The sequence below is a fragment of the Acyrthosiphon pisum genome, chromosome A2, assembly GCF_005508785.2.
Source record: "Acyrthosiphon pisum isolate AL4f chromosome A2, pea_aphid_22Mar2018_4r6ur, whole genome shotgun sequence".
In the NCBI taxonomy this organism is placed as follows: Eukaryota; Metazoa; Arthropoda; class Insecta; order Hemiptera; family Aphididae; genus Acyrthosiphon; species Acyrthosiphon pisum.
In genome coordinates, this window is record NC_042495.1 from 103,966,898 (window position 1) to 103,974,703 (window position 7,806).

A 7,806-nucleotide genomic window follows, 5' to 3' on the forward strand; every position below is an offset into this window, starting at 1 on the left:
TAGTCTTGATGACGAATTCAAACCTGTTTTCAGAATTCTTATCGCTTCATTGGATAAATTGGTATGTTTGGCAAAAACCACGTCTAAAATACTATGTCTCGCGTGTGTTAGACGAAAACAGAAAATCACGGTATCGAATCCCCTTAAATAAACAACATGGTAACTATTATAGTAGGTAATGCAAGTAACTACAGACGATACTACGAATCATAACTATACATTATTATTGTGTTTTTAAGAATATTCTGAAGGTACATATAAATAATTCACCTCTGCCGGCTGCTAGACGCCCGCGCCAGTGCCTACATTCTGCGTTTTTTGACTGAAAAGAAATTATAAGAAACTATTAAAATTGTTTATTTTAAAAATTATTTTGGTAATTATAAAAATGTTTATAAATGATGCATTATCATTTATCTCGAGAGCAGTATAATATTAACAACTTGGTGATTACTGATTAGTAGGTATATAAGATATTATAACCTACTTTTGGGTTTTAAGCGCCTGTCATAATAATATATGCAAGTGTTTTTAAACCGTTTTCTTATCATATATCCTAAATATATAGGTAGATGATGAATCGGGCACTCCAGAAAACTGAAATATTGTTTATATTAGCTAAATATTATGCCATACATGATAATATATATTTTATATTATTTGTATTTTGTATACATTGTATTACAAACCATAAAGCATAATAAATCATCCTGTATAAGTATTATAATATATACGAGTATATAAGTACATATGGGTACAAGCTACGTACGTTTTATAGTAGTTCTCGATCGCCTTGGCGGTTTTTTTTATGATGCTCATAATATTTCCGTTTATCAACTTCTAACAACAAATATTGTAATCTTGTTTGAATACTTTTTTATTGTTGATCTCGTTATTATATGCACTGATCATCATTATATATTGTACATACAGAGTGTAACAGAAAGACCGGACGTCCTTACAAATTAAACAACTTTGGTTCTAATCAATAGGTATTGTAGATTCTGAGCGGTTCGATTAATTTATTGGTTTTACAATAGTGTGTTTTTAAAATTTTTTTTTTATTTGTGTCTGTCATCACCTTTTAGTCTTTAGGGTAGTAAAATTGCTTGGATTTTCTTCAACAATATCTTTTCTAATAGGAAAGTGAATCTTATTGGTACTTGGGGGGGGGGGGGGGGGGGGGTGTCAAAGTAAATAATTCCCAGTAGTTTTCAAAAGCGCCGGAAAAAAACAAAAAAAAATAGTAATTTTACTCAAAATCGATTTTGGTTTTTTGTTGAACTCTAAAAAAAATGATCGTAAATATATGCAATTTTCACTGAATGTTTATAATAGCACTTTCTATACATCATACGAATTTCCAAATATTTTGACTTGTTTTGAGCTTTTTCGTGATCGGACATTTTCAGTTTACAATTTTTTTTTCTATAAATGTCAATAAAAATGTATTCATTGGGTTACAAACCTTGAAAATTTAATACAAAGCTCTTAATACATAGTTACAATGGCAGTTGAAAAATATTAAAAATGCATGGACACAATTTTTTCTTATAAGCATTAAAGTTCGAATTTTGACAAATTTAATTATGATTTCGTAGTAAAACATTTAAAAAAAGATTCAACTTTTATAGCTAAGGATTGAAAATGTAAAACATGGTTTCACATAAGTAGGTTATTATGTAACCAAAAAATCTACAAATATAAAAACGCAGTTTTATTTATAGGTATTTTATGTTTAAATTTAGACAAAATTAAATATTTAAACGAAGAAGAATGATTTTAATTTGTTGTTGTGTTTTTATTTAAAAACATTCGTGGATACTTGAAACTTCTAAAGTATATTATTATTGTATACAAATATGATAGGAAACAAATAATAATTATTTAACTTAACCGGCTACCGTATTAATAATAACGATATAAATATAATATAATATATCATTGAATTCAAATTTAATTCCATCTATTAGAGTCATCCACTATTATAAAATACTGACCTACAGCAATGTGACATCCACTTACCCGCTTTTTTAATTATTTTTAATATATATCCTACAGGATTTTCATTACGTAATATACCATAATATATACCAGTATAAAATTTTTACTTTTATTTTTAATAATGAAAATAAAAAAAATAAATCCTATATAAATTTGTTTTGGATAAATTCAAAATAACCAATTTGTAAATCTGTTTATAGAAAAATGCAGATTGTAAAAACATGTAATTAAAGTCATGTAAATTATTTTTCGACATTTTTTAGATCTCGTTATTTTTGTTAGGTAAGTAAATAAGGTTTAAGGTTTAAAATAAGAAGTTACTTGTTATAATTTAAATATTAATTGACTTAGATAATTATTTTTACAGAAATAATTGTTCTAAAAACCACAATTACAAATTAGCTATTTGAATATTTTTATATTTTCAGTACCTACCTATTTAAATTTCGTACATTAACGTGTAATGTAGGTAGGTACACGTCTATAAATTGAATATATATTTAAATATAGATTTGAACAAAAGTTATTTAATTAGTCAGGTCTTATTCTGTTACCTACATCCTGTATATAATATATTGTACTGAAGAACGAAGGAAATAAAAATCACTATATCATCAATGAGTATTCTGAGGGCTGTGAAGACAGTGAATTGTGATCAGGTTCCTTGAAAATAAAATGTGTTATTGCTTTTCCTGTTTAATTATAATATAAAATGTATGATATTAATTGGTATAGTTGGAAAATTACATTTATAAATAGATAAAGGTGGCCGACAAAAAAATGCTTGTCGTAAAAATGTCTGCTAAATACATGATATTATTGACGATAAGTTGCAAGCAGATTTTCTGGTGGGGGAGAGCTCGAGATTATTTTAGGTGTATGGTGTATACTAAGCCCACTTCCGTCAATTTGCGCCATCTCGCCAATCCTACAACTACTAAGTCCTGCAGAACGGGAATAGAACGACATCCCATTGAAATATTATGCGATCATAAGTTCAAAATACTGGGTAGGTACCTATACATTAGTACAACTTTGACCGAGCTAGTGATTTACCAACGTTAAGTAATAATTAATAATTGTATATTACTAAAATTGTTCATATAAATAGAACTATATTATAACTAACTATATACTACACCTATAATAACTATTATTTTTTTTGTATTTTATTATGTAATTTAAACATTTGATTTATACAAATACAATTAAATGCATTACAATTAATTAGAAAATTTACTATTTATCTTGGTATTTTTAATAAATGTACTTATGGCAATAACATTTTTTTGAGTGCATTTTTTTTATCATTTTTTAAGTCATATTCACATTTTTTAAGTAATTATTATTTAATGTTTTTTTTAGGTTATCAACTTCCCGGCCCTAATAAATAATAATAAGCATTAAGTAACAACCGAGGTAATAACTGATAACTAACGGAATAATGTATCCAAGCAATTATTATTATATTAGCATATAAAACTTCAAGTGCAATTTTTTTCACCACTAGTAACTAACTTCGAATTAATGATTGGATAAATTTTGATTCCTTTTTCAAAGTTTATAATAGCGCTATGAAGGTATTAAGAAAAAATCTAAGTACCTAGGTATTCTGTTACAACTATTATTTAATGATATAGGTACTTGATGCATATTTTTTTAACGTATTTTATATATTATAATCCTTAATTATTATTAATTATCATAATATTATATATAATATAAATAAATAATAATACATAATAATATGTGGTGTGACATTTTTTACCGCATTTATTTTAATGGTTTTGAGTGCAATTTTGACCGTCTGTATGTCTTAAAGTTTTCTGTAATGTCATAATAGTTCACGGCCCTTCTAATAACTAATAAAAGGTCAGAGATATGATAAGACTGAGATTAATAACACAAAATATGTATTTTTTTTGTTACATAATATAACAACAAAATAAGGTGATCCTACACGTCATGTTCATTCATGTGATATTATATTAATATATTATTATGTATTGGGCGTGGTTATTATATACCTACACGGCTACACATTTCCTTGATTCTATGTTTTTACATGATATAGGAATAGACATAATATAATCATATTATGTCTATGGATATAATATAGGTTATAGGGTTTTGAGAATACCTTATCAAACAAAATAGGAATGTAGGTAGATATCAATGTAGATTGATCCATCAATCAATCCACCTATATATTATTTAATCTTTATATTTATTATACTGCACCAGTGCATCACTGTTATATTATTCTGTGCAGGGGTTAAAGTGGAAGTTAAAAAAGAAAAAAAATATTTTATGTTCATTAATTTATTATTTTTAAAATTCATTTTTAAGCATTAATAAAATAAAACAAAATTTTTAAAATTTTTAACATAATTTTAGTATTTTTCAATCTGAACCTTTTTTCCATCTGAAAAGCAATATACAAAATATTTAAAATATAAATTGTAAATCACCAAAATACGCACCAAAAAATGACGAAATATGCAAAATAAAACTTTGTATTCCGGATCTAGGCGTTGACTATAACTCAACCTTAGTTGTAGCTTATCTAGAAACTTTTTGGACTGTTAAAAAAAACATACAAATGCATATAAATCCGGGCCCTTTACTTATTAATAATCAAATATCTTTTTAAAGTTACCTAGGGTTCATTATTAACTAGTAATTTATTACCTACGTATATTGTACGAAAGTGATTTTATTTAAATGCATTCAATTGACAATTCGCATTTTTTATTATACAATACCTATTAACCTAATCATACTATACATCCCGCAGAGTATTTTTTGACGAATAAATACCACCTACTCACATTTTAGATCAATTTGCCTAAACAGTCAACGCCCATAACACCTAGTTAAATAGTAGGTAGGTGCAGTGGCGTATTTACAGAGTGGTGGTAAGAGTTCTGTACCCCCCCCCCCCTAACCACCAAAATCAATTAAATGCCCTCCTATAAATGTCTAGGTACCTACCTACTATACTACTATATGAACCCCCCAAATAAAAATTTGAAAATACTCCACCGATACACTATAATAGGTACGTGTTTGCAATGTAAATGTAATAATTAATAAATTAAAGCGAGTATCGGGTTTAATTCATTAATTACCTGCATACAATATAGGTAGGTAACCTATCATACAATCATCGAGCCCGATCGGGGTATGTGGTGTTTAATAGGTATATTTACTATATTATATATTATTTAAGCATCATTTTCATTTTCTACATATAGGTATTTATGAATCATTTGTTTGTACCTACTTAATACGATATTATTGTAAAACTAGACTGTGAAAAGATTGTGCAATGTTACACAGTAATTAGTAGGTACCTAACCTATAATATAATAATAAGTACAGATAATAATAATAATGGGTAAAATAACTAGTAATTATTAAAAATTAACATTATGCGATAAAAAATGGATTAGTTTCATCTAAACTCAAGGCCATTGTTCAGAGGAGACAAAATATCTCATTCGTTGTTGTTTTTATCATCATGTGTCTATATATTATAAAATATGTATTATATATTATGGTCCAACTACCATAGGTGCAAATCGGGGGGGGGGGCTAAGCCCCTCAAAAAACCTAGGACATACAATTTTAAAATTCTATATTGCAATGGTCTATTTGCTTTTAACATATTCAGGCTGAATCCCCTCAAGTCAAAAGTTGAAATTGCGCCTATGCCAACTACGACTTTTAATAAGATTTAAATTATGTTCTACGGTATACCTATAATGACTAGGTAATACCAAATGGATTGCGGTAGTTACAACCCCGTTTTCTAGGGTGAAAGCTTCCTATAAGTAGGTACCCGCCATAGATTTTCCAATGTATATTCAGTCAATTCAGGTAATGACAATTGCAAAAAAAAATAAAAATGTTGGCAATATTATTTAAACAGTATGAGTGAAATATAAATGAAATGTCTTTTAGGTGATTGATAGAGAGTTAAAAACAGAAACCAGCGACGCCAAGGGAGAAAAGGGCGTTAAAAGAGTACCTATCATGGAAATTATAGGTTTATCTATTGCGAACGAGGGTTTTCACTTTTCAGATACGAACCTGATAATAATTGATTTGAGGACTAGTTTAAACATCGAAAATGTGTCAGATTTGATGTTCATCTCTATCAATGGCAATAACAATCAGTGCTTCATTTGCAGATTTCAAACTACGACCTTATGTGACGATTTGGTTGAACGATCACCGTTCAGCTGTTTCAGTTCCTCGAGTTAAGGAACGAAAAGAAACTAACGATGAAAATAAGTTGCAGAACGTTTTTTTTACCAATGTATTAAAGAAGTTTGATTAAAATTGTTTTTCATATTATTGACACGTAGTCCTTCATCTCTCTAAATCATAAGAAAAATATTTGTATTATATCAAATCATTTAAACGTTTATGTTTTGATATTTAACTACTTCTTATACCCTCAAAAAAGTTATTGGGAACTCGTAGATAGTCACATAATCACATACCTACGGAAGGATCTGACAGTCAAAAAGTTTCGGCAATACCTTGTTGTTATATCATTATGCGGCTTAATAATATAAATAAATAAATAAATAAATAGATAAATAAATACAATATTACCCATATTGAGTCCTAATAAAATATATGCATAGGTAAATTAAATAGGTTCATAAGGTTCAGTATGCTGATTGCTGACCATTGCAATATTAACACCATTTAAAACATTCATCAGAACGAAAGCATAGGTGTTAGCTGGATTCTTAGATCCTTAAGAGTTAAGACACTCTAAAGCAAATCATAAAATGTTAAATCAATATGTTAAGGTAAGTCGTAAGTACATACACTTTTGGTTTTAGATTTGAATATATAGTTGATAAAAATGAGTAAACGACTCGCAACATTGGAACAAGTGCACTTTACCACCCCAAGCAAATTTTTCGATTTTTTTTTTGGAACTTATGTAGCTCGTCGAGTTAAGAACGATGGTGCAATTAGAATTTGTCGCTCTCGCTTAGTTTCGAAGTTATGGCCTTCCAAAGTTTTCAATTTTACATTTATACGCATGCGCGCAACACTACTATAATGCCGCGCGGAGGACTATTTTGTTATTTTTTTGTACTTACGTATTCTAACCTGTTTAAAACGTGCAATAATAATTTATCCCCCAAGTGGATCACAGGGTTAAGAAAATTGCATTTTTGTTGCACCGAGTCACCGAGCGGGGTCACTCGCTCGGACAGTTAAAAACGAAAATATCCCCCGATTTAGTATGCAACACCTCCCCAAGTGGGTCACAGGATTAAGAAAATTGCATTTTTGTTGCACCGAGTCATCGAGCGGGGTCAATTGCTCGCTGCGCTCGCTCGGACAATTAAAATCGAAAATATCCCCCGATTTGCTATGCAACACCTCCCCAAGTGGGTCACAGGGTTAAGAAAATTGCAGTTGTGTTGCACCGAGTCACCGAGCGGGGTCACTCGCTCGCTCGGATAATTAAAAACGAAAATATCCCCCGATTTACTACCTATGCAACACCTCCCCAAGTGGGTCACAGGATTAAGAAAATTGCATTTTTGTTGCACCGAATCGCCGAGCGGGTTCACTCGCTCGGACAATTTTATTATTAAAAGTAATTGTGTGTTCTATTATTTGTAAGTCCAAAATTAAATGATTGTGCCATAAGTAACAAAAACAACCTAGGCTTAAAAATAAGTAATAGGTACTCATTAATAATTTCATTAATATAATAACTCTCACGAATAAAAAAAAAAAAATCGCGAAAGACGTGACACGTAG